Below are 25900 nucleotides of genomic sequence, written 5' to 3'. Positions count from 1 at the left end.
TAAAAGAATGAACAAAATGATGTGTAAAGAATACAGGCTATTTTTATAACACATGTGACTCTTACCTGAGTAATCAAGTGTGTGTTTCAAACTTATTTACCAAAATAAGGAATGCAATTAAGACAGATCAAGTAATAAACATAAAATACAAAAAGTCTGAATTGAGATTGATTTCAACATAATCCTGTAGAGGAATCCCCACTTATTGATCATCTTAAAGCCCATGCATAGCACTTAGAAAGATAAAGTAAGCAAGGTCAGATAATCAAAGCATTTAAATAGTAAAAACAGCAACTGCCACTGTAGACTGCTAAAATAAATCCATAATACAAATTGCTTTAGCAAAAAGTGGATGAGCAGCTGATCTTCCTATTGAACTCTGATGCCGTTCAGTGACCACACTGGGAAAAGGATTGGGAGAAATGCCTTAAAGATCAATATTGAGTGAGATGTAGCAGGGATTCATTTTGAACATGAAAGCATTACAGGTGTGAGAGTATAGACATCTTTAGGAGATGTCATCACGTGGAGATTGTTTAATACAGTTAAAAAAATGCCATCTATGTCTGATATTGCCAGACAACGGAATGCTTTCTTAGCTGTTTCAAGACATTGTTTGAATGGGCTTTAAAACAGTTCTCGGGTTTGAAAGTATAGAAAGCTGCCTCTATGCTAAAATAGTAGTGCAACTGCATACTAAAGTAAGTTAGTATCTCTCTATAGATATATTTGGTGCATGTCACAAATCCGTATTTGGGATATCGAGTAATTATGTGATTGTAGTCTGCAGTCCTATGTGGAGGTATAAAAATTAATTATAGAATGGGGGTGGAAGAGAAATTTTTGGAATTGTATGGGAGTGGAATATTCTTGTTGTGAGTCCCTCTTTGAAACTTGTTGCAATTTGAGAAGTCCTGTTTTTAATGAGTGTTTGAATCCTACTGGCTAATTATATTCTCGGCTCTAGAACTGCAATGGGAGTTTTCAGTATATAGATGAGTGGTCAGCAGAATTAGGTTTAACATATTTAATTACTTTTCTGATAAAATTTGAGTTTAAATTCTGCTTAATGAGACATCTTCATGGGTATAATGAAGTTTTGTGGCAAACTGAATATGATTTAGCGTAAGGACATGCAGTTTTATTGTATTTTGGAATAAAGTGGTTCTTCAGTCAAAATGGACAATAATGTGATTTAATTACTCGCACCTTTTCTCAGGTTCCCATAGGTGTCGTCTTGATGTCATTATGTTTTCATAGCTTCTAAAGCCATCTGCATGTTCACTATGAGTACTGCTGTCTTGATAAGTACACCAATGGGGTTTTCTGCACATATTTTTCCACCAGGTATTTCTTAAACTATCTTATTTATTTATTTATTTATTTATGTTTTTCAAAAAGATTTATTTACTTATTTGAGAGAGAGAGAGAGAGCTCACGCACACAGAGGGAGAGGGAGAAGGAGAAGCAGAAGCAGACTCCCCGCTAAGCAGGGAGCCCCATGCGGGACTTGATCCCAGGACCCTGGGATCATGACCAGAGCCAAAGGCAGATGCTTAACTGACTGAGCCACCCAGGTGCCCCTCTGCCAGCTATTTCTGATGGAAGATAACCATAGCCTCCTAATAATTTGAATGTAGTATTTAGAGCTTTACAATATTACGGATTGATTTTATTTCATTTACAAAAGCATTTCAATATTGAACTTCTCCATTAAATGGCATAAAACATTGATTCACGTTAATCTTTTTTTCCCCCTAAAACAGAGAGGAAAGAACTAAAATGAAGATTGGTTACATTTAAGACAATTTCCATATCAAAATGAAACATAAAAGTGAAGCTCGAGGCTTAAAAGTTGCATAACTCAGGCTCAGTTTTTTCCACTCCCTTCTTTCCATAATGAATAGTTATTTACAACTATTGTAGTCCCCATGTTTGCTGTATGAATTGCTGATGGCAGCGATTTCAATGGTGAAATTGTGAAATAATATTCATAGTTGTCAGAAGAAGGTCATTCTATTTGCATTCATTAGGGACCTGGAGGACCGCGCAGTGTGTGTCTCCTTTGGGATGTTGCACCTATTGATTTATACACAGCTGTAGGAAAACTTAATCAGGGTTATATTTCACTTATTACTGCGGGCTGGGTAATAAGAAAGAAAAACATTTTTTGTTAGAAAGTTGAACAGAAAAACCTAAATGGAATCGTTGTTTCTTAAATCACAACTACTTTATCATATAATTTTTCTTCTATAATCCGGTTAAAGGCTTAGTGCATTTATGGAAATTGAATTAGCACTTTGAAAAATGAGTGTTTTAGTACATATCCTATATTAATACTGATAATTTAAATTAAGCAAAAAGACATTTTTCCCTTGTGAATTGAAACTTTCCTTTCTCGAAGCTAAGGCAATGTGTATTTGTCCACTGTGAGTTTGCAGGTATTGGGAAGTTTTTGCCAAAGAGTTCAATTAAACGCCAAACAGGGACGAAAATCAGGTAGATTCTCAAGATGAAGGAACAGATTCTGGAAATGAGAGTTTTAGTGGTAAAACAGGAGAGAAAAAAGTTCACTTAGTTTTTACATTTTCAGTCTAAGAAACCATATATAATTAGGTTCTTCTGTAAATTTAATACTTCAAATAAGCTAGAATGTGACATTGACAATATTCTCCCTCTGTGTGATAATACTAGATTTCAAATTGTTTTAAAATATATATTCGGTTTCTTTCTATGAACACCATGCATACTCCAAGGGAAGAAAATATTGAATTCAGTTCTCCACATTGTTTATATGTGACACATGTTTGAGATTAATCAAATTGTAGTCACTTCTAATTAATAGCAGAGAATAATTTCGAAATGGGGCAGAAACAGATGACAAAGGATAGTTTGTGTGTGTTCAAGACATACTTTATGAATGGAAACACATGCCTATTGTGACATTCCTAACTTGAAAATTTTATTAACTCGCCTATTGTCTTTCAGATATGTAGCATTTTAAGAAACCCACTGCCTGCCCTGTGGTGGACCCTTAGGTATAGAATCAGTATTCGGGGGAAAAACGAAAGCAAAGAGGGGTCTTTGGATGCCCCTATAAAATCTGAAAGTCAAGCATTAAAATCCATTTGTAGTATCGGAAATTTTTAGGCTTTATGAAAGGAGTTTATGGGAGGAACAGTGAAACTGAGTACAAATACAGGCTTCTGTACATTTTATCAATTAAATATTGTCTAAAACATAATGACTAGGATTAAAATTATATTACTTCCCTCTCCAAAACTTCTCACTATGTTAGCTATGACCATAAGAATCTATTCCTTAATGTACTGAGTAGAATATCAATGGGGTACACGTTTTGTCCTCTGCTCCTCTGCTTCAAATGCTTGGGGCCCCTTTAAGAGAAAGCAGTTTGATCTTGAGTAATATGGAACTTTGCCTTTCCAGAGTGATAAGCAATATTTTCCACCTTGGCACATTTTGTATTCTGTTGTAAAAATTATATGAGGTAATTATAGTGAGATTCATTGCAAGCCCTTGGCTTTTGTAGTGCAGCTAGCTTGCCCAGTTTGTTTTTAACAATAATGCTGTGTTAGGTTAATAATGAGGTGACTAACTAAGAATTTTATAAAAAATCATGACTGTCTAAGCTAAAATTTTGAATGACTTTCTTAAGTAAAACAAAATGACCAGAACTGTATTGCTTAGGAAAACTTACTGATCGAGCTATATATTGGCCCACATTGTATTGAAAAGCTAATGTTTTAAAGGCACTGTTTCTTTAGATTGTGGGGGACACAAGAAATAGCTAAGATGTGGTTCTTTACTGTGAAGCACTCTTGAGCTATTAGGGGAAAAGTTCATGGAAAGAGATGTTCACAAAACTAGGTTATGTGTGATATGTCCATGAAATGTGACGGAAAATTAGCATAGTATAGAAACAATTACCCCTTAAGGGGTAATTAAAGAGACAATAATGGGTAACTGTATTTTCAAAATGTGTAAATATTTGAGGAGGTATTTTATGAGCAAAAAAACTAAGAAGCAAGAACAAGGAGAGTATATTTTTCGTCTAGAAAATGGTGAGGAATTTATGTTGTGGAGAATATTTAGGTGTCTAGAAAAGCAGGTTGGGTGGTCTCGTTGTTAGTTTTAGGAATTTATAATTTGCTTACAAATAAACGGGGAGATTATGAGAAGCCGTGAACAGACTAGTGCGTCTGATCACATTAATGTTAGAGAAGCAATATCTGAATCTCTCACTCTTTTCTCTTAACAATTCACATGACTATTCCTAATCGTTCTTAAATATTGATGTCTTAGCCTCCCTGTGGCTGGCTCCCCACTCAAATCAGACTCAATTATGTTATATGTTCTGTGCCCACACAGCACCTAATGCATACTCCATTATGGTGTGCCTCTCTTATCTTATTTTACCTATCGGTATATGAATAAAAGCCCATTTCCCCTACCAGGTGACTTTGTGTTTGATAATCTTCCCGGATCACTATAGGCACTACTATCTTTTAACTAATTTTGATTAGATTAGGAATAGATGAAGAGAATGGATTTAGCTGTGTGCCTGGTCCAATATATTTATCCATCACATTGTGAAACATGCTGAGTTGCCGGGCCAATCCCTATCATCTAGTGAGAATATCAAAGTGGACCTCTATCCAAGTGTAGTACCAAACTTTAACCCTTAGCTCGTGTGTTGTTTCAGACAACCCATTCAAGACTGAGAAAAATAGGGTGAGAAAATGGAAGCTTTCTTGAAATAGATGAGACAGGGGGTGCTACATTAAAAAAAAATTAAGAAATAACATGTGAGTAGTAAGGAGAGGATACTCAGTTTTACCTTCAATGTCTGGTGGTGTAGCCTGGATATTTGCGTCCCCTTCAAATTCACATGTTGAAGTATTAACCCCGAAAGTGATGATATTAATATGTGGGGTCTTTGGGAGGAGATTAGGTCATGAGGGTGGAACTCCCATGAATGGGATTTAGTGCCTTTGTACAATAAGCTGAGAAAGCGTCCTTGTCTCTTCCACTCTGTGAGGACATAGCTAAAAGTCGTGTATATGCCAGGAAGTGGGTCTTCACCAGACACACAATCTGTTCTTTGATCTTTGATTTTCCAACCTATGGAACTGTGAGAAACAAAACCGTTGTCATTTATAAACCACTCAGTTTATGGTATTTTCTTATAGCAGCCCAAATGGACGAAGGCAGATGGGGAAAACAAAAGGAAAAAAAGAGTAGTAAATTAAAAGAAGGAAGGAAGGGGGCGCCTGGGTGGCTCAGTCGTTAAGCGTCTGCCTTTGGCTCAGGGCGTGATCCCGGCGTTCTGGGATCGAGCCCCACATCAGGCTCCTCTGCTGGGAGCCTGCTTCTTCCTCTCCCACTCCCCCTGCTTGTGTTTCCTCTCTCGCTGGCTGTCTCTCTGTCACATAAATAAATAAATAAAATCTTAAAAAAAAAAAAAAGAAGTAAGGAAGGACTAGGTCCTTCTGCCATATAGACTTGAATTGAGGATGGACAGAAGATGAATAGCTATGGACATGGAGATACAGGAGAGAAAGCAGGTAGTCAATAGGGCAAGAAATCAGATAATATGTAGTTGTTTATGACATGTATATATGAACACCGCAGAATGCGGGTGAGTGATAGATAAAGATGTAGGGAAAATCTGAGGGCATGTTTAGAAAATGAGAGTGGTTTTTGAAACGCAATCATCTGATAGAATGAGTATGATGGAGGTTTAGAGGATTGTGAGCAGGACTGTCAAAAACGATTGAAAGCATTGAGCGTTGAGGAGAACATAAGGGAGTATATGCTAATGTGTCCTTCAGGTAAATTAGACACACAAGTTATAAAGATCTTATGGGACCAGGATTACTGGGTTTAAGTGAATCCAAAAATGCCAATTCATTCATTTAACGACTATTTCCTCAGGTCCCACCATATGCCTAACACTAATCTAAGCCCTAGGTATAAACAATGAATAAAATCACCAAGTCCCAGTGCTCAAGGAGGTTATATTCTAGTGGGAAGTTAGATAACAAAGGAGTAAAAAAAAAAAAAAAAAAGGTAAGATGTGGTTTGTATTCTTCATGGATTTTATAGTTTTCTTCATCACATTAAAGGAGACTTGAATATTAGGGACCTGGAAATACTTGAATGGCACACCTTCGTCTGGTTCTGGAAATATCCTCTCCCCAGGCATCCATCCCTTTGGTTTTTGATTGACCTGCTTTCTGAAGACTGGAGAAGGTGATATGTTAATGCTTGGTTGTAATACAAGCCCTGAAAACTTTACAGCAATGACTGACAAATTATTAGAATACATGCTCAAATCACATTTTCACTTGTATTTGCAGGCATCTTTTACTCTTTCTCTTCTTTTAAATTTGGCACAACTTTCAAATCCAGGTCTTTCTTCTTTTGGCTTTTCTCTTTATCCTTGGTCTCATGGCTTCACTTACAGAGACAGATCCAAAGTGTTAAAATCTGGGGGCCCATCTCACATACATGCCAAGTATCCCCTTTTCCTCATACTTCTTTTGCTCCTGGTAAAGTTAACCTAATTTTTCCATTAAAATTATTCTATCTTTTATCGTTATTGCTACTGACTCTCTCTCCTTTCCTGGAGGCCTGAACCACCTTCCTTATACTCCTTTTATATAACACTCAACCAGGGGTAGAATCAAACCAGCAGTGACTGCCCTGTTTTTTGATTATTCTTGATTTGAATTAAGGCAACAGATAAGCCAAGGTTGGTCTACCACGGTTAATTAGACATCACAAAAGAGCTCAGAAGAATCCACTCAGAAACCAATTAATTTAAGATTTCAAATAATTATTTCCAAAGAATAAAATGGCAAATGCAAATCTTTGAAAAGCTTTGGACTTACTTATTAACAGTAAATGTTTCTATGGCAGGTGCCTAACCAATATATCTAATTAGTTGGTAATATTTTACCTGTTGTTGATGGGGAGAAATTTGGTATTGTTTGCTTGTTTGTTTTGTGTTTGCTTTATTCTCCTTACACTAAAGCCTGATATGTCCTTTTTTATGGTCTTAGAGACTTTCCCAGTTTTGTCCAATAAGTCTCTATAACCATTCAAACCCTTCAACTGGACGTGAAAGTCAAACTCATACATAACTGAAGACCGCCATCAAGAGCATCACAAATGTCTTGCTTCTTTAAAATAGTGGCTGGAACCCTCAAGAATGAGTGGGCAAAGTGTGTACCACGTAAACTTGAAAATGTGAGCTGTAATTAAGAAAAAAAATTGTGGTGCCTATAGCGAATCCAAATGTGGAAACAAGAAATATATTGACAACTCTTGGACAATCTAATAACCACATTTTTATTTAGCTGAAGTTGTATCTAATATAAACCTGAACTAAGGTAAAATTATTCAAAATTATTTGATGGATATTCAAAATACCATTACAATTAATGAAAATATTTGGCATTTATTGAGTACTGAGTATATACTAGAGTCTATACTGATTGTCTAACATGCATTGTTTCGTTTAGTCTTCATCTCAATTGATTAAAATTAATATTATTGTTATCACTTTCAGGTAAGGAAACTCAAGACTAATAGAGGTGAAAGAATTTGCTGATATATCCATACCTGAGATTTAACCTCCTATGTAATTATACCTTGAAACTTATATTTTCAACTATTAAATAAACTATATCAATTTGAAGCTACAAATATGCAGTGAAGAATAACTTAGTTGGTAGATGGAGAAGTTGTAGAATGTCTATTTAAATAGTAGCTTCCAGAGTCAAAGAATTCATTTTAGCAACTGTGGGTTATACCAATAAGCACATAATATTGCTACAATTACAATTTATAAATGTGGAGAAAAACAAACAATGAAAATACTATAAAAGTAAACTTTAAACACAAATAGAAATTCTAGCATGTGTATTATAAGATACTCTAGGGAAAGAAAAAAAAAAAAAAAAGCCTTAACAGCAGATTAACAAATCCTTGCCTGGACCAGAATATGATTCAATTTAAAATGTTTTGAACCATAATCCTGGAGTAGTCCCATTTGCTCAGGATATTTTCAAACAATAACTATTATTATATACACACATACACTTGACCCTGGAAGCGGTTCTATATGTATTTATTTGACGTTTAACAGAACCAAGACTCCATGATACTTTGAGAAAAATTCTAAAAACTTACCCTTTCAAGGTTTCTTCAGTTTTCTTAAGGTGTTCAGAAATACATCTTCAAATATAAAATATACATTAATGCATTGGTTTGCTAAAACCAAAAAGGGTTTGGGAAGACTTAAAATTACAACACACTTTTTTTCAATAGAAATAAATGGCAAAACAAAACAAAACAAAAAAACCCCAACCAAACAAAAATAAGGCAAAAGTGGGAAGAAGCACAGTGGTTCCAGGAGTGAGTCTGGCTGTGGAAACCATTGCATTTGTGCACCTGACATCGGCAAATTAGCACTTGGGTCTAAATGCAATGTGCCTGATGATTGAATTAAGGACACTAGAATTTTGCTTGTGAAAAGGCACCCACGACAAAGCTGGAATATCAAGATGACAAAGACTAAGAAAGAGGGGAGATTCATTCCATTCCACCATGCTGGCAAAAGGCTGCCCCTTGCGAAGTTCCAGGGGGGACACACCCTGTTTGGGGAAAGGAACATAACTCCACTGGCAAAAAGGGGAACAGAAGCGGGATATAAACAGCCGGAATAATTGCGCCAAATCATCAACCTTCATTATTTTGGAGAGAACAAGCAAGCAGGGCTTTATTTTCTTGATGCTCCCCAAAGAACCGTGCTACCTTTATGACCTTACAAGCCTGGGTTAGTTTGCTCATCTAAAAGCATTTTCAGGAAAACTTGCTTTTGCTCTCAGGTTATGCACTTGAATAAATATACATTGCTTTGCCCAAATATATTTTCCTTCTAACAAATTAGCCAGGATTTCTGGTCTGATTTCTTACTGTGAATAGCATTTTATTGAGAAACAAAAAGAAATTTGTGAAATCCCCCTGTAGGAATGGATGGATTAGTTATTCATGACACCTCCACTGCTCTCAGACCTTCAGGATGCTTTATGCAGAGAGAGACAAGCCTGTTAGCCTGCTGTGGCAAAGAGAAGATACTTTGGGAGAACAGTACTTTCTATGGAACAGCTTTTACTTTTCCCTGATGGGTCTGGAATTATAACTCCACTGTTAAATTCAACTGTATACGTGTAGACAAGGAAAAAGGTGCAACAGTGCAATGCCCAGAGGTAAAGGGAACATATACTAGCATTTAAGAAACGGATAGACACAAAAAGAAGAAAAGGAGAGAATAAGGCTGAAAAAATGAAATGAAGATGACAACTTACATTTTTTTTTTTTTGCATTTCAGTTTCACATATACACTGGAATTTTAATCTGTAGTATTCTTACAGAAAATGACTATGCATCCAAGATTCAGATTTGCAGGCGCTTCCATTCTTTTTTTTTTTTTTTTTGATTATGAAGAAATCAAAATAGAGAAATTCCGTGAACTACCTCCTGTCTGGTGGTAGATCTGAGACTGGAAACTGATTTTCTGATGAATCTCAGTAAGCTTCTAATTAGGAGTTCTATTAAATGAAGTCCAAATTTTACAAAAATGCCTTTACCAAAGGATTTTGTATTTCCACAGCACTTGGCTTGGTATGAATCTGGGGGTTGATGTTCAGTAGATAAGCAGCAAGAATGTAAAGTGCAAAACAATTCTTACCCTTAGGTGAATATTTCAAATATGTTATTCTATGCTTGAGGTTAAATGAAATTTTTGCTCATGCAAGAAATAAATTCTGCTTAGGTAAAATGTAGTGTATTGTTTTCCTTCTTATAATTAATAAGTGGCCTTGAGGAATCAAAATCGCTGAGTAGTATGAGAAAGCACTTGCTAATGGAGATACGTTTATCCAAAGAAATGTTTTTGTTTTTTTCTGAAATGAAAATCTCTTCAGCTAAACTGTATCATGTAGTCAGTTCTCCTCTCCCCTCCCCGTTTAAATATCAGACCATGTAAACTACACAGTGACACTCAGAGCTGAGCTTGACTGGGCTCAGGAGAAATGTTGACTTTGCACGAGGGAAGGTTTTAGATGTCTAGGCTCAAGTGTTCTTAGTTGGATTTCACTGCAGCAGATAAAGGAACAGAACCCTCAATTGCTCCTACAGGGATAGACAAAAATGAACAAATGTGTTTTTCCCCCCATAGTAATACAGAAACTATTCTTAAAGGATTTTGACTGGATATAATTATAAAAAATACGCATGGTTAACTCCATATAAAGTTGTTTGGCTTATAAAAATGTTTTAAAGTTGATATGTTGGATGAATTACTTGTTTTTCTTTAAAAACAATGGAAAGCTCAAATAATAGAGCATCTCATAGTGGACTAGAGAGTCAGATACACTTGAGTTGGAATCCTTATAAGCAATCGCCACTTTGAGCAAATTACTTTACTTCTAAGGCTCAGTATTTTCATCTCTAATTTGTAGATGATAATATCTTTCTCATGGGGATGTTATGAGAAGGCAGACAATTTTGTAGAGGTCATGCACTGGCCTGACATAGTCGTGGTTCTCAATAATTGGTAGACGTCAAATTAGAAATGAAGGTTTGTTTCATCAGATAAAAGATGCTACAATTTTTCTAATAACAAAAACTCCACCATTGGGACATAATGGATACAAGATTAAGCAGATTAATGTATTTAGAGGATATTGCCCTTATTTATATCCCGATAAATGGATATGAAGTAGTCCCGGGCAGCCCCCAAATGAAGATTTTTTTTTTTGGTGAGTTTCAAGTGCATGTGGGTTATTGCCTGGGATTAGCCTCAAGAAAATAGGATTTTCCTCCAAAGCCCAGCAGCATCATATATGAAATATTATTAATCTCTTTAGAAAAAAAGAAAAATCTGGTTCTCTTAGAATTGTCTAGAAGTATTCCCTTTAAACTTGCAGTCTCTTCAAATTCAGTATTTTGCAAACTATGTTAGATATAGTTTTAACATAACCTTTGTAAGAAGAAGGAGATTGATTAATTTGCTGCTGACAAGAGTTCACATTCTTTTTGTTTTTCTCAGAGGATGCATCTGCTTCCTATTCTGAACATGGTTCTACTTACAATCTAATTGCGCTACCCTACACTGCCCTATTATTTTCTGAGTCTGAGCCTACATTTTAGGCCAATCATCGGAGAGTACAGGAAGAGAAGACTTGGAAATTGAAGGCTACACATATACATACTAGTCTCGTTCCATATATCAGTATAGCATGCAGTTCTACGCTTTAGGCTTGTCCTCACAATTTCCTGAGATAGGTCAGAATTATTGTCTCCATATGAGGTGTGGTATTTGTCATCTAATGATAAATGGTTGAATGATTTAAGCACTTACTTGGGCTTCATACCTTCTTTGCTCCTATCCCTCGGTCTTGAGCTCTAGAGTTAGAATATTTTGTCCAGATGTATCAATGGAGACTTTGAAGAAAAAAATCATTCAGGTTTTATTAAGTTTAACTCCTAAAATATCACTGTGAGTAGTAATTAAATTAGTATCCTTGAAGCACTCTAATAAATGAGATACAATTTAAAGGAAAGATTACATATGTAAAAGCTTAATTCAAATTAAGATCTTCTTTCTATGTTAACTTGGTGAATTTATTTTTGTTGCAATGTCCCATTGCCTAGAAAACCATCGTGGTGGTACTCACCCCGAAATGAACAATATATATATTTCATCATAAACTGGAGTTAGAAGGTTTTGGGAGCTTGAACTCTCGGAAACAGCTTTATGTTTGAGCTTGGTACACTTGGCTGAAGTCTTGAGTTTCTGGGTTTTTTTTTTTTCTCTCTACACATCAGATCTTTAATTAGAAACTAACCCAATCACTCCTGCTTAGCGTAAGAAAACCATACTGCGAAGATTAGTACAAGAGATGAATCCTACCTCACAACAGAATCATAGACCTAAGGATTACAGAGGGTAAAATCATTCACTCATCTTGTCCAATAGTCTCTCCTGAATACTGATTCAATCTATTATATTTCTAGTAATATACTAAGCATGCAACACTAAATATGCTGAATATATTATAAACTAATATATACTAATTATACACTACAACATATATACAAGTATATACTAATATATACTAATATACTGAATATACTAAACATTGGTAATATGCTATATATACTAACATACAGTTTAGTATATTAACACTGAACATGCAACACTGAACTTATCGTTCCTAACATGTCCTAAAAGAATGCTATTGGAAACTTTTGTACATCATATATACAATTCCAAAGCCATCATTTTACAACTGAACAAAAAGGTTCAGAGAGGTGATTTAACTCTGCTGATACCACATGGCTGATCAGCTGCAGGTTAGAGTTCTCAATCCAGGACTTCTAACTTCAAGGCCAGCATGTACTCAATTATGTTATACTCAATTCTTACAACACTACTAAGGTTTAATAGAATTTTGAAAAAAAAAATGTGTTTTCTTCATTAGCCTTAGTTTTCCTCCACCAGTAGTTAAAACCAATGATCCATTTGTTTAATAAGCCTTACATGAACAGGAACCATGTCTTTGCCTCTTTGTATATTCTCAGCATCTAGAACAGTGTTCTGCACGAGTAGGTGTCCAATCATTGTTGATTCAATGGGCAGAATTCATTGTTTAAACCTAATATATGCCAAACCTCAGATGGCTGTCCCTATCTGTCTAATTTTCCCAGAAACAGAAATGTTCATTCATTCTATTGCAAGGTTTCCTGTTTCTGTTTAATTTTTATGTATTGGGTTCTTTTTTCTCTTTAATTATCACACCAGGAAGTTCTTTGGCAAGATACGTTGGAGTCCCTCTGGCCATGGAGTTTTTTCTGTGAGTTACAATTTCATGTTTTTCCTTTTACATTTGAGGATTGAATTAAGAAAATAATAAAGCTATAGTAAGACTTGTAGCAGTGTGATAAATAATAAAGAATGTTTATTATTTGCACCATATTCTATATAGTATAGTATTCTATGCACTAGAGTCTACAAAATGGAAAATTATAAAACTAAAACTCACGGTAACTTTTATAGAGAAAAATCTAAGGGAAACAACTGACAAGGTAATCTTCACTTTTACAGAAAATATTCATCTAAATCTTCCATAGTATTATTTGGCTTAATACTAATAAATCAGTAAGGAACTTTTAACACAGTTCATTCTAATGTTTACCTGAAGATATCATAGCTTCTGATAATTATTTTTAAAAAAAGAATACAGTTCATGCATGAACTGCTGAACAGAAGTGCATTCCTCTTTGAATGTGTAGAGATCGAACTTTTTCTATAAATCTAGATGAACTTGATAGATTCTTTAAAGTAGTTCATTCGCAATACTTTTTTCTTTTAAAGATTTTATTTATTTATTTGACAGAGAGACAGCGAGAGAGGGAACACAAGCAGGGGGAGTGGGAGAGGGAGACGCAGGCTTCCTGTTGAGCAGGGAGCCCGATGAGGGGCTCAGTCCCAGGGCCCTGGGATCATGACCTGAGCGGAAGGCAGACACTTAACGACTGAGCCACCCAGGCGCCCCCACAATACTTTCTTCTCATTGATGGTATCTATATAAATACAGTTGTACCTGTGTATCTGTAGACACACACACACACACGCATATGCATATGCTAAGTTGATGAAATCATCAAACAGTAACACCTATTCAAATAAAGAAAGGAAATATATACATTGACCACAGTTAGGGTCTCTAGATAGTACCTTTATGGTTTGTTTATATTCTGTTTCTATGGACTTTGTATTCTATTTGTAAGAAACTAGGTGGAGTACTTAGCATTCACTTAGAACCTACAATATTTCTGAATCTGTTACTTTCCCCATATGTCTCTCTTCATTCTTAGTATGACATTGTCCCATAACTTTCATAAGTATATATTCATATTTATGTGGTATATCCAAATAAAAATTTGGTATAAACAATATTCATTCATTCATTCATTCATTTTATTTGACCAACAAATATTTATTGTCATTTGCTATGTGCTAGGTATCTTTTAATACCATAGAATGATATAGTAGAAGAGCAGACAAAAAATCTTTTTCCTAATGGAGCTTGCATCAAACTGAAGAGAAACACACAAAATAAAATTATCTATTTCTACTTGTGTTGAGTTTTGCAAGGGAAAAACACATTGTGCAATAAGAGTGTATGTAAAAATAACTTAAACCTCAACCAAAGTGTCTCCTTTAGTTAAAAAAAAAAAAAATTCACTAGTGGTTTGGTTTGCAAGCCAAGAAGTGTCATGGGACTTCAGGTGGTTATTTTATATGCTGCTATGACACACATTTTCTTTTTACGCGGGGAGTTTTGGAGAACTATTGTCTCATCTCAGACAAATTTTTGAATTTTTTTTTTGGATATTCATTTCAAAAAATAAACCACATAATATCACAGCTTAGAAATTATAAAAATGATTTTCCAATACCTCCCTTTCTTTAATAGAAAATAGAGCCTCAACAAGTTGATTCTGCAGATTTTCAAGTGTAGGCCAGAGAGTATTTCTAAATATGGACTATCAAGAAATGCTTATGAATGTTCATTTAGAAGCTTGGTCATATGGGTCAACTCATGTTTTGAACAAATGGAGCACATGGAAAAATAAATTAATATATTAGCAACACATGTCAACAACACTCTATACAGGAAAACAGCAAAGACTATATATAGCCTAACACATAATCAACACACAAACAAAACACTATGCAAATTTGCATGTGATAAATGTGTAGAAAAACGTTTTATTCATTTTTCTTTTCTAAAGGGGATCCTGTTGTAAGATAAAGGAAGGCAGGATAGGGAAGGGATGGGTTTGATGTTCTTTGTGTTTATTTTGCTTATCTGTGGGTATACAATCTTTTACCAATTTTGGAGAATCTTTGGTCAACTTTTCAAATATTGATTCTGCCTCATTCTCTCTCTCTCTCTCTCGGCATCATCTGCATTCATGTTAGACTAATTGACTGGGTCATTTATATGTCTATGCTCTCTTCTATACTTTTCATTTATTTCTCTCTGTTTTTAGTTTACATGTTTTTTGTTCACTCATCTTCAAACCTAAAAACCTTATCCTCTATTTTCTCTTAATTACTGTTAAGCCCATATGTGGAAGTCTGAATTTCATTTAATTTTTAGTTCTATAGTTCCTTTGGGTTATTTTTATAGACTCTGGTTATTTGGTGAAATTCTCCATCTTTTAATTTTTTCTGTCTCTTTACCTCTATTTTTCAAATATATGAATTGTTATTTTAAAATTCTTTTCAATAACCCCAATATCTTAATCTCTTGTTATTTCTCTTGGTCTTGGGTTATTTGGTGTCATTTCTTGTCATTCCTATTGAGTGATTAGACTGGTAAATGACTTGTAATGACATCAGATGACATACATTTTGTTTAAAAAGTGGATAGGCTCCAAATACTCTTAACTTGCACCAAAGAAGGGCCATCCTTTTCTCTAGGAGGTAGATAGATGTGGTAGCTATCAATTTAATCAAGTCAGGGATTATGCTGATTCAAATCCAGACTGGTATGGCTCTGTCTACCTTAGGTTTGTCCCGTTCTTCATTCATAGCTCTCCAGAGTTTAGATGAGAACCTGGTCATTTTCACCATAGCCCTTCTGATAGCATGACTTGAACTTTAATCCTTATTTCTCAACACTGAGAATGTCAGCTAATACTCTTTGTTTTTCAGAGGTTTTGGCTCAGATTTTTAACTTTCTGTCCCACACAACTTCAGAATTTGGGCAACTGTTTGCTAAGGAATCAAGCTATAAACTTGAAACCCTCAACACTTGAAGTTTTGTTTTTTGTTTTTTGTTTTTCTATTGTGAAACTGTCAAAAACTTAGCTATTTTCTCTGTCCCCACCAGCAGAAGTCCTAAACTTGGATTCCTGTTTTCTTGCTTATTGGGAAACCTGTTGCAGTTTCAACCTCTAGGAAACTAACTTTTCCACATTTCAGTCCAAAAAGGAAGGATAAAAATGATTTCATTTTGAGTTTATGAGTTGATTACCATGACTTTGCAATTTCAAAATTTGGAATAGTATAGATGAACATGTTTCAGCATATTAAATAAATTAGATGAGTGTCTTCTCCAAACATAATAAAAGATGAAATATTCATGGAAAATACATAACAATTGTTAAATTGTATAATTTCAATGTATAAATATCAGACATTCTATTAATTAAAGTTATTTCTTGGGCTTTATTATCATTAAAAAGATGAGAGGGTGGTGACAAACTTTCTAACATTCATGAAGTACCAAAAAATTAGAATAGTTTTGAATAAAGCATGTTACCAGATTCGCAATGGCGTGTCTTATAGAATTTGCAACAATGTTGGTTTATCACTATTTAAGAAAGAACCAAAAGCTTTATGCAGTAATGATGAATTATACAAATTTATTTTTAATTGGGAGCAACTTTAATGTAGAAGTAAAAAAATATGTCTAAATTGTTATTAACAGAACAATTTTTTGTATTATCTTTTTTTTATATCTTTGAAATTATTGGAAATCCCTTAGAACATTTCCAAGGCAGCTATAGACATAATTTGGGGAATTATACATGATTTACTGTGATTAAAGAGTATCTGAGGTGCCTGGGGGCTTAGTCAGTTAGGTGTCTGCCTTCAGCTCAGGTCATGATCCAGGGTCCTGGGATCAAGTCCCACATCAGGCTCCCGGCTCAGTGGGAAACCTGCTTCTCCCTCTCCCTCTGCTTGCTGCTCCCCATGCTGTGTGTCAAACAAATAAATAAACTCTTAAAAAAAAAAGTATCTGAAGATTATGCAACAAAGAAAGTTATGCCAGTATCTTCTTCTAACAGAGGTGGCTATTAAAGTGAAGAAATGTTTTACTCTGATTTTTATTTATTTTTCTTTTGTTGGTAATTCCTACATAAGTATAAGTATACCGAAAGTACATTTAAAGTATTGTCATGTAAAAGTAGTGACTTTTTCTTACCTTAAAAATATAAGTACAGCGATTAGTATAGCAAGACCATTTTGGAGGGATCCGGGGAATTATACTAAAAATCTTATATTTCTAAAAGAAAAAATGAATTTCAATTAAATTAAGAAATATTTTGGGAAGAAATCATGGCACCTTTGTTAGTGCATCATTTTTACTGTATTAGAAGAATAAAAATAGTATTTACTACTAACAACCACATACTAAACAGTTCAGCAAATTCCTTTGGTGGAACAAAACTATTACCAGTATTTTTGTTTTCTTAATGGCATGGAGCGCCACTTAAATGTATCACACAGTGAGCGATGCTTAAAGAGCAATCACTATCCATACTATTTTTCAACAGGTTATATACTTCTCTAAATCGTATGCCTCATGTACGGAATAAAAGGGTGCAACTATATAATTTCTAAATATTTCATCCTTGATACATTATTTGGCTCTATGTCCACTCGGGAAATGTTTTTCTTGTGCTAATTACATGTGTTCACACTCTCTTGTAATTGTTTACCCACAGATAATTTGATTCAATGTCATTCAATCCAAACCCAAATTTCATTTGGAAATGATGACGTGTGTGTGTGTGTGTGTATGCGCACACTAGTGTTTTCATGAACCAAACACAAATCAATGTAAATGTCCATTCTGAAAGATTAAGTGAGATAGAGATGAATTACATCTATCGCAAACTTCCAGTCCAGAAGCCAGTATTCCCTCATTCTTCTACTTTTACTTTGAACAGCAATATCTGAATGCTGTTATTTATTATTTTTATTAATTTAATAATTATTAATTTTATTTATTTATTAATCTCTAACTCACATCACAAACCTTACCTTTTATCTTTCTCGTAATGCTTCCTAGATAGTCTTTAGCTATCTCTATTAAAGAACCAATAGTTCCTAGAGTGATTTTTAACTTGACTCTCCATTTGGTGTGCTCTGGCAATATAATTGAGCAACTGTTTGACCCTAAACATTGACATCCATTTTATATTCCCTGTAACGATAATATACACATACTCATTTAATTTCTACTTTGAACTTTCCTTGAAAACATAGGACATTCCAATGTGGTATGAAATGGTTTTAGTCAAGAACATCCTGCCCACATTTGGTGAATGCGATATGAATTGTTGCATAACGGAGTCTGGTGTGATTTTCCTAGTTTGTCCACTCATACAATGATGGAGTTATTTTAAAGAATAATAATATGATTTTATCTTTACCAAGGTACCCCAGAATACCTAATTCTACTCTTGGTCTCTTTATTCCTCCCCATGTATGTGTGTGTATATATATATGTATACACACACACACACACACACACACACACACACACACACACAAAAGCAGCAAAAGAAGCCTTTACAATTATCTAGAAGACTGGCCCTCAAGTTTATACTTCAATTGAAATTGGGTCAGGAGAAAGAACACACTTTTTCAAGGCCAGAAGACTAATCTTTCTTCTAAACCAAACCTGAATCTGGAATTGACCATTCCAATGAGAAAATAATAAATAAATAAATAAATAAATAAATAAATAAATAAATAAATAAATAAAATAACCATAACTGCCAGCATCACAGAAAATGGAAGAGAAAGAGAACAAAAATAGGATTTGCACTTAGGCCTTGTGCTGATCAGATCTCAGCTGCTTGCTACAAGAATTTTCAACAGGACTGCTGTTTTGCATTCCACTGCTGTGTTGAAGGAGGAAGTTCCAAGAAGACAAAGCCCTGAGCTTGGCAAATAAAAACAGGGGGTCTTTTCCCCATTCTGACTGGACAGGTGGAAAAGATGGCTCATGCTTCCTTGCATTGAGTTTTCACTTACTTTGAAAACTCATCTCCTACGAAATATGATCAGTCAGTTTCCTCCAACTTCAACAATGCCTTTTATCCTTGGAAGGTGATATTTCTTCCACTTGATTCTGATCAACTCCTGGACTTGGGTGAGGGGAGGTTGTGGCAGGCAGGAAGAAAGAAAGGAAGGTGAGAAATATTGGACTTACCCTGGTGGTGAAAAATACTAATTTATAACTTTAAAGCTAAAATGTTCCAGTAGTTTTTTATTTGCTTTATTAAATGACAGATGATGCATGTATGTAATATTGTATTAATTGACTTAAAATACTGAGGTGCTGAATAGGATTCGCATCAGTTACTTTTAAATAGCAATTTACCTTGGGGCGCCTGGGTGGCTCAGTCGTTAAGCGTCTGCCTTCAACTCAGGCCATGATCCCAGCATTCTGGGATCGAGCCCCACATCAGGCTCCTCCGCAGGGAGCCTGCTTCTTCCTCTCTCTGTTTGTGTTCCCTCTCTCGCTGGCTGTCAAATAAATAAATCTTTTTTTTTTTTTAAGATTTTATTTATTTATTTGACAGAGATAGAGACAGCCAGTGAGAGAGGGAACACAAGCAGGGGGAGCGGGAGAGGAAGAAGCAGGCTCATAGCGGAGGAGCCTGATGTGGGGCTCGATCCCATAACGCCGAGATCACGCCCTGAGCCGAAGGCAGGTGCTTAACCGCTGTGCCACCCAGGCGCCCCTAATAAATAAATCTTAAAAAAAATAGCAATTTACCTAGTACATTAGAAATAGAATTCCATTCATAAATATAATAAAAATCATAAATATATTTATTAGCAAATTAAGACATACCTGTGCATTTGGAGAGATTTATACTATTTAGATATGAAATTGGTAAAGGCCATGTAATAAACTTTGAAACTTGCTTCTAAAATGTTAAGAATAATTTAGGATTCCATTGAAAAGCTTGGCTATTTTTGCCTTGGTAAAAGTGAATGAATATTGATTTCTTTAGAAATAAGTAGAGGGAGGATTTGTTTTTGAGATGAAAAAGATGGATTTTTAAAAATTATGGTAAAAATCGTGTAGCATGGATTCTACCCTCTTAAATCTGTAAGTGTATAATACAGTATTGTTAACTGTATGCACAGTGGGGTACAGCAGAACTCTAGAACTCTTCATCTTGCATGACTGAAACTCTGTATTCATTGAACAGCAACTCCCTATTCTCCTTTTCCCCCATCCTCCGGCAACCACCATCCTACTTTCTGTCTCTGTGAGTTTGACTACCTTAGATATCTCATATACATGAAATCATGATGTATTTGTCCTTGTGTGACTGGCTTATTTCATTTAGCATAATGTCATCAAGTTTCATCCAGGTAGTAGCTTATGGCAGGATTTTTTCCCTTTTTTAAGCCTGAATAATATTCCATTTATATATGTACATTTTCTTTATTTATGCAGCCATCAATGAACATTTAGGGTTTTTCCATCTCTTAGCTATTGTGAATAATACTGCAATGAAAACAGGAGTACAAAGATGTTCAACATCACTAATCTTCAGGAAAATGCAAATCAAAGTCACAATGAGATGGTTGGGATGACCATTAACAAAATAATCCGGAAAATAATGGTTGGGGAGGATGTGGAGAAATTGGAAAACTTGTGCATTGTTAGCAGGAGTGAAAACTGGTGCAGGCCCATGGAAAATAGTATGAGGGTTCCTTGAAATTTAAAAAAAGAACTACCACATAATCCAGCAATCCTATATCTGGGTATTTATCCAAAAGAATTGAAAAACAGATCTTGAAGAGATATTTGCATTCTCATGTTCTTTGCAGTGAGTTTGCTTTTACATTAAAAAATATTAAATAATTTTCAAAAAGCAGAAGTCATACTTCCTAAAATTGATAGCAGAGGATATTGAAGACAATGAAGAGTGGGTGGGTGGGCTAGTTGGTATTATTTTATTTCATATCAGTAGATTAATGCTAATATTTTCTAAGTGGAACAAAAATGATAGTGTAAATATATATTAAAATAAAATGGTTCAGTATATAGGCGGATAGAGATGCAATGATGAAAATATGAATTTCAACCAAAGTTCTAACTTAAGAACTAAATATATGTGCAATAACATTAAACAGAAGGGATTATTTTGAATAAGCCATTTCATACAGTGGGGGCAATGTAATAAAAAGCCAAGTATCACATTATCGTAGATATAATACATGGTTTTTTGAGCATGAAATGTATAGAATAATAAAGACTTACTTGGCTTTTTAGAAAGCAAATGCATTTACTTTTAAAACATTAATATGTTAGAGAACTGGGGCTTTAAAATCTAAAAAAGAAGTCAAGATTTTAGACATTTAGATCCTGTTTTATTTGGAGTCTATAGAGGAGTTTTATTGCTTTTCATGCTTCTTTGTAAGGGAGAGAAGGGGACAAGAAACAAAAAAATACATCCGCTAGAAAAAAAATTTGAAGTCAGCATAATAAAAAGCCACCCAAATATTGGCCATCTCTTTTTTTTTTCTATTTTTAAAAATGTATTATTTGGTCTGAACCTGGGTGATATTAACACATCCCAAGATAAAAACTTAAGACAATTTTTCTTTGGCCAAATGAATATTGTTCCACTAAAACTGTGCCCTTTCTCATTCCATTTTATTTCTTGGGGTGTTTGGGAGATGGAGGACTTCTTCATTATCTGCTGTACCTCATGGCAGTGACAACAATGAGAAAATTCAGTTTATACACATGAGAACTCATTTATTCCTTCGTTAAAATAACATTTAGTGCTGGGCACCGTGAGAGTAATCGGGATCCTAATCTTACTACTGGTGGGAACTGAGTGCCATAGAAGCAACCAGGAGGTGTGTGAATGTAACTTTGGGAGATAACAGGGAAGATTTCTTCATGAAGATCATGTAATGGATAGATAGTTGCTAAACTTCCAGTGAAGAGACTTGTGAAAATAACATTTATAAAAAGCAAAACCTTCTCCTTCTCCAAGTACTCATATTTTCATCTATCAGTTTCCTCCTTTCCCACAGGGAAGTGGGTCTATTCTCTCCTAAACCCACCTATTCTCTTGTAGCTTTTGCTCCTCCAAAACCCGCACCATTAGTTATCACTTCCTGAATAGTTTTCTCATTTCCACTTTTTATCTTCTCGATTACAACTATTTTCAATAATTTCCATGCATTAAAAAAAAAAAAAAAAAGCCTGTCTTCTAACCTCCTATTTACTTTAACTACTACCTCTTTCTTATTCATGGAAAAACTTCGTAAAGATGTAACCTCCTCCCATGGGTTGTGGAGGCCTCTACTGAGAGATAAGGTCAGTAGAGATCGCAATGCTAAATGTAACAGCTCGTTCTCTGTTCAGACCTGCTTGAATACTTAATATCTGTACAACATTTGACTCTGAGAACTGCCCCTCACTGAAAAAGAACTTTTCCTTTAGCTTCATCTGTAGTATTGTCTTTTAATAATTTATTTAAATTTATCATATAGCCTCTTCCTCCTATATTCATTTCTGAAAATTTGTGTGAACTTATGTTTCTTTTACATTCTTCACATTTCTTCATTGTACTCACCACCTTAAAGTGATTAAGTCTTAGTACCAGACACTTCATGCTTGGATTCTGAGTGTGTCATTTACTGCTGTATAACTTCAAGCAAACTGTTTTCTGAGCCTTTCAGACTCAAATGTTAAATAAATATAATAATTGTGTTGACTTCATAGTGTTTTAATGAGGATCAAATAAGATAATACCTACAAAATTATTGACATAGTACCAAGTACTTTAATTAATAAATGGGAGATATTATTATAATTACTTTAGTTCATAATAATATATACTAGCTTAACATACTGGTGACTTTTGAATCCAAGCCCTCTACCACACTATCCAATATACTTTTCCAATATGGCAGCCATTATCCACGTGAGACTTTTGAAGTATTTGACATGTGGCTACTGTGAAGGGGAAGCTGAATTTTAAATTTTACTTAATACTGACTAATATAAATTTAAATAACTACATCTGACCAGAGACTACTATATTGGACAGTTCCACTCTAGACCTTTATTTTTAAATTCTTTCAAGACATTAAGTTTGTAAAGTTAAAAGATGTCTAAGCATCCACTTCCTCTCCTATATATTTCGGAACATGCTACTTTTCTGAATTTCCTATTTCAGTTAATGGCATCACCATTCACCAAAGCAACAATGTTCAAATGCTGTGTGATATATTAGGATTCATTCTGAAATGAAAAGAGCATGACCTTTGAATCAAACACACCTGGCTTCGAATAGGGCATCTCCATTTCCTTGCCATTTGACCCTGGGCAAATTAAATAACCTGCAAGAGTCTCATTTTTTTATTTGTAAAATAGAAATAAATATGTGTATCACACAAGGCTATTATCAGGATTAAATGGCATAACATATGTAAAACACCTGGCATAGTGTCTGGGCATATAAAGAGTGTATATTTCATAAATATACATTACCTCTTTTCTTGCCTCCCATTTCAAATGGATTAACAGAACCTATTGATCTCCTGCTGAAATATTTTATGAGTCTTTCCTCTTTTTCCGTTCCCATTGAATATGTTCTTATTAATCTCCTTCTTATCAATTTTTTCTAGTAGAAAGCCTCTTAATCAATATACCTCTTCCCAGTTCTTTTTTACTAAACTTTCTTATCCAATCCATCCTCTGAATTTCTACAAAACAGTTTTCCAAAACATAGGTCTGATCCTGTCGCTATTTATTGCTTTATAATTTTATTTAACAAGTATGTAATTCCATATTGGTTGTAACTTTTATAAAGTAAGTGATATCACAAGTGTGTCATAGTACACATATTCTGCCACTTTCAAACTTTCATTTTGGGGGTCCACAATGTATGGTTCTAATGACACATAACTCTCATTTATGTACTTTTGTATTTATAACCCATTTAAAAAATAAGCAACAATTTATTTTTTCTGTTGATAAACATTTAAGGTTGCTTTGAACATCTAGTATATATATTTTTTCTTATGAATACATGCAAAAATGTTTCTAGGATATTTATCTATTACATGAAATAAGGTGAATGAATACTAAGAGTGCAGCCCATTGAATTTTACAAATGTATACACTTTTGTAACCACCACCCAAATCAAAGAATAGAATAGTTCCAATATCCCAGAAATCCACTATTGCCTCCCATCCCCCAGGAACACAATTCTGAGTTCTATTACTCTGTCTTCATGTTCTGGAACTTCATATGTATCAATGCACTCTTTTCACATCTTGCTTCTTTTCCTAACCATTATGTCTCTAAGATTCATTGATTTTTTGCATGTAGTTGTAGTTACCACCCCACTGCTGCCATTGTTCTTGAGTATCCATTATATGAATACACCACAATTTATTTAGTCATCGTACACCTGATGTGCATTTGAATTATTTCCAGTTTCTTTCCATTAAGAGTAAGACTTCCATAGAAGATACAATGCACTCACTTCTGTTCCGGTTATTCCTAAGAATGAAATTGCTAGATCATAGGGTAAATACATTTTTAGCTATAATAGGTAGTCTCCATACCATTTTTCAAAGTGGATTACCAACATATACTTTTACCAGAAATTTCTGATAGTTTCAGTTGCTCTATATCCTCAATAGTTTCAAGTTTGCTTGCCATTATCCTAGGGTTGCAGTGATATCACGGTTGTGTTTCTATCAACTAATGTTTTAAAGAGACTTTTCATGTGATTATCAGAATTTAGATATGTTCTTTTGGAAAGTGGTTTTTCAAGGATTTTACCCATCATTTTATTATTTTTTTTCTTTTTGATTTGTAAGACATTTTTGCATAGTCTGGACTGGATCATTTGTTGAATATATGTATTTCAAATATCTTTACTAACTCTGTGGTTCAATGTTCCCCTCTTAATGTATATTTCATGAAAACACATTCTAAATTTTCATAAAGTACATTTAAAAATATTTATTTCAGTGTTAGTGATGTTTTAATATACTGTTTAATACTAATTTTAAGTTCATTAAAAATTCTATGTTTTCTTCTTTAAGTTTTATTGATTTAGACATTATATTTATTTCTATGATCCATCTGGAATTAATTTTTGTGTATGGTTTCTGTAGGGAGGGTCAGAGTCTATTTTTTTTCCATATGGATATTCAATTGACCCATCAACATTTATTGAAAAGACAACCATTTTCCCTGCTGAATTGTGAAGGTGGCTTTCTCATAAGTCAGATTTCTACATATATGTGTATATGTATTATCTCCATATATGTATGTATGTATATATTCTATATATTTATATATATTTATATATATTTATATATATTATCTATATATTTATATATATTCTATATATTTATGACATATATACACATTACAAATATACCTCCCTAATATATATAATATATAATATGTATAATATATATATATATATATATATATATATATATATATTCCACCCACTAGAAAGATATAGAGACAGTAGGCAACTAAGTAGCAATGACCATACTCACACAGTACCTTGAATGTTCTTTTAAAATATCATTGTTAATATGTAAAAAACAGAGTTCCTTGGGGAAATGGCTAAGTCTAGGTCCAGCCAGAAAATGTCAAAATGGGAGTCTAATACTTTCTTATGCCAAAGAGCAAGGGAGAAATTACTACCAGAATCATATATATTTGTATATAAAATGGTATTTAAATGTGTGTGTGTGTGTGAGAGAGAGAGAGAGAGAGAGAAAGAGAGAGAGACATCATTAATTCACAGAAATATTTCTAATTCAGGACTAAAAATTTATGTAACATCTTCTATATTATATCACTACTTCTTTCTTTTCACACTGTGATCTTGGTTTTATGGGCAAAGAGAATAGAATTAAGATATCCTGTTACTAGTTACTTGTTTTCCGCAGCAACGGTCTAAGACCAACAATATTGT

At 34.2% G+C, this 25900-nt stretch overlaps 1 long non-coding RNA gene across 2 annotated transcripts in view; it reads left to right on the top strand.

The window, feature by feature from the left end:
* LOC123797948 (uncharacterized) overlaps positions 1-25900 on the top strand; it is a 253800-nt gene that overhangs the window by 202345 nt on the left and 25555 nt on the right. For both annotated transcript variants that reach the window (XR_015725818.1, XR_015725819.1), the window contains one exon: positions 12896-12947. This is a non-coding gene — a long non-coding RNA (uncharacterized LOC123797948). The remainder of the gene's footprint in view (positions 1-12895; positions 12948-25900) is intronic.

This window comes from Ursus americanus, chromosome 9, assembly GCF_024610735.1.
Source record: "Ursus americanus isolate L20-20 chromosome 9, mUrsAme1.1.p, whole genome shotgun sequence".
Classification (NCBI taxonomy): Eukaryota; Metazoa; Chordata; class Mammalia; order Carnivora; family Ursidae; genus Ursus; species Ursus americanus.
The sequence above is the reverse complement of the archived record's forward strand: the minus strand, read 5'-3'. Positions and strand labels throughout refer to the sequence as shown.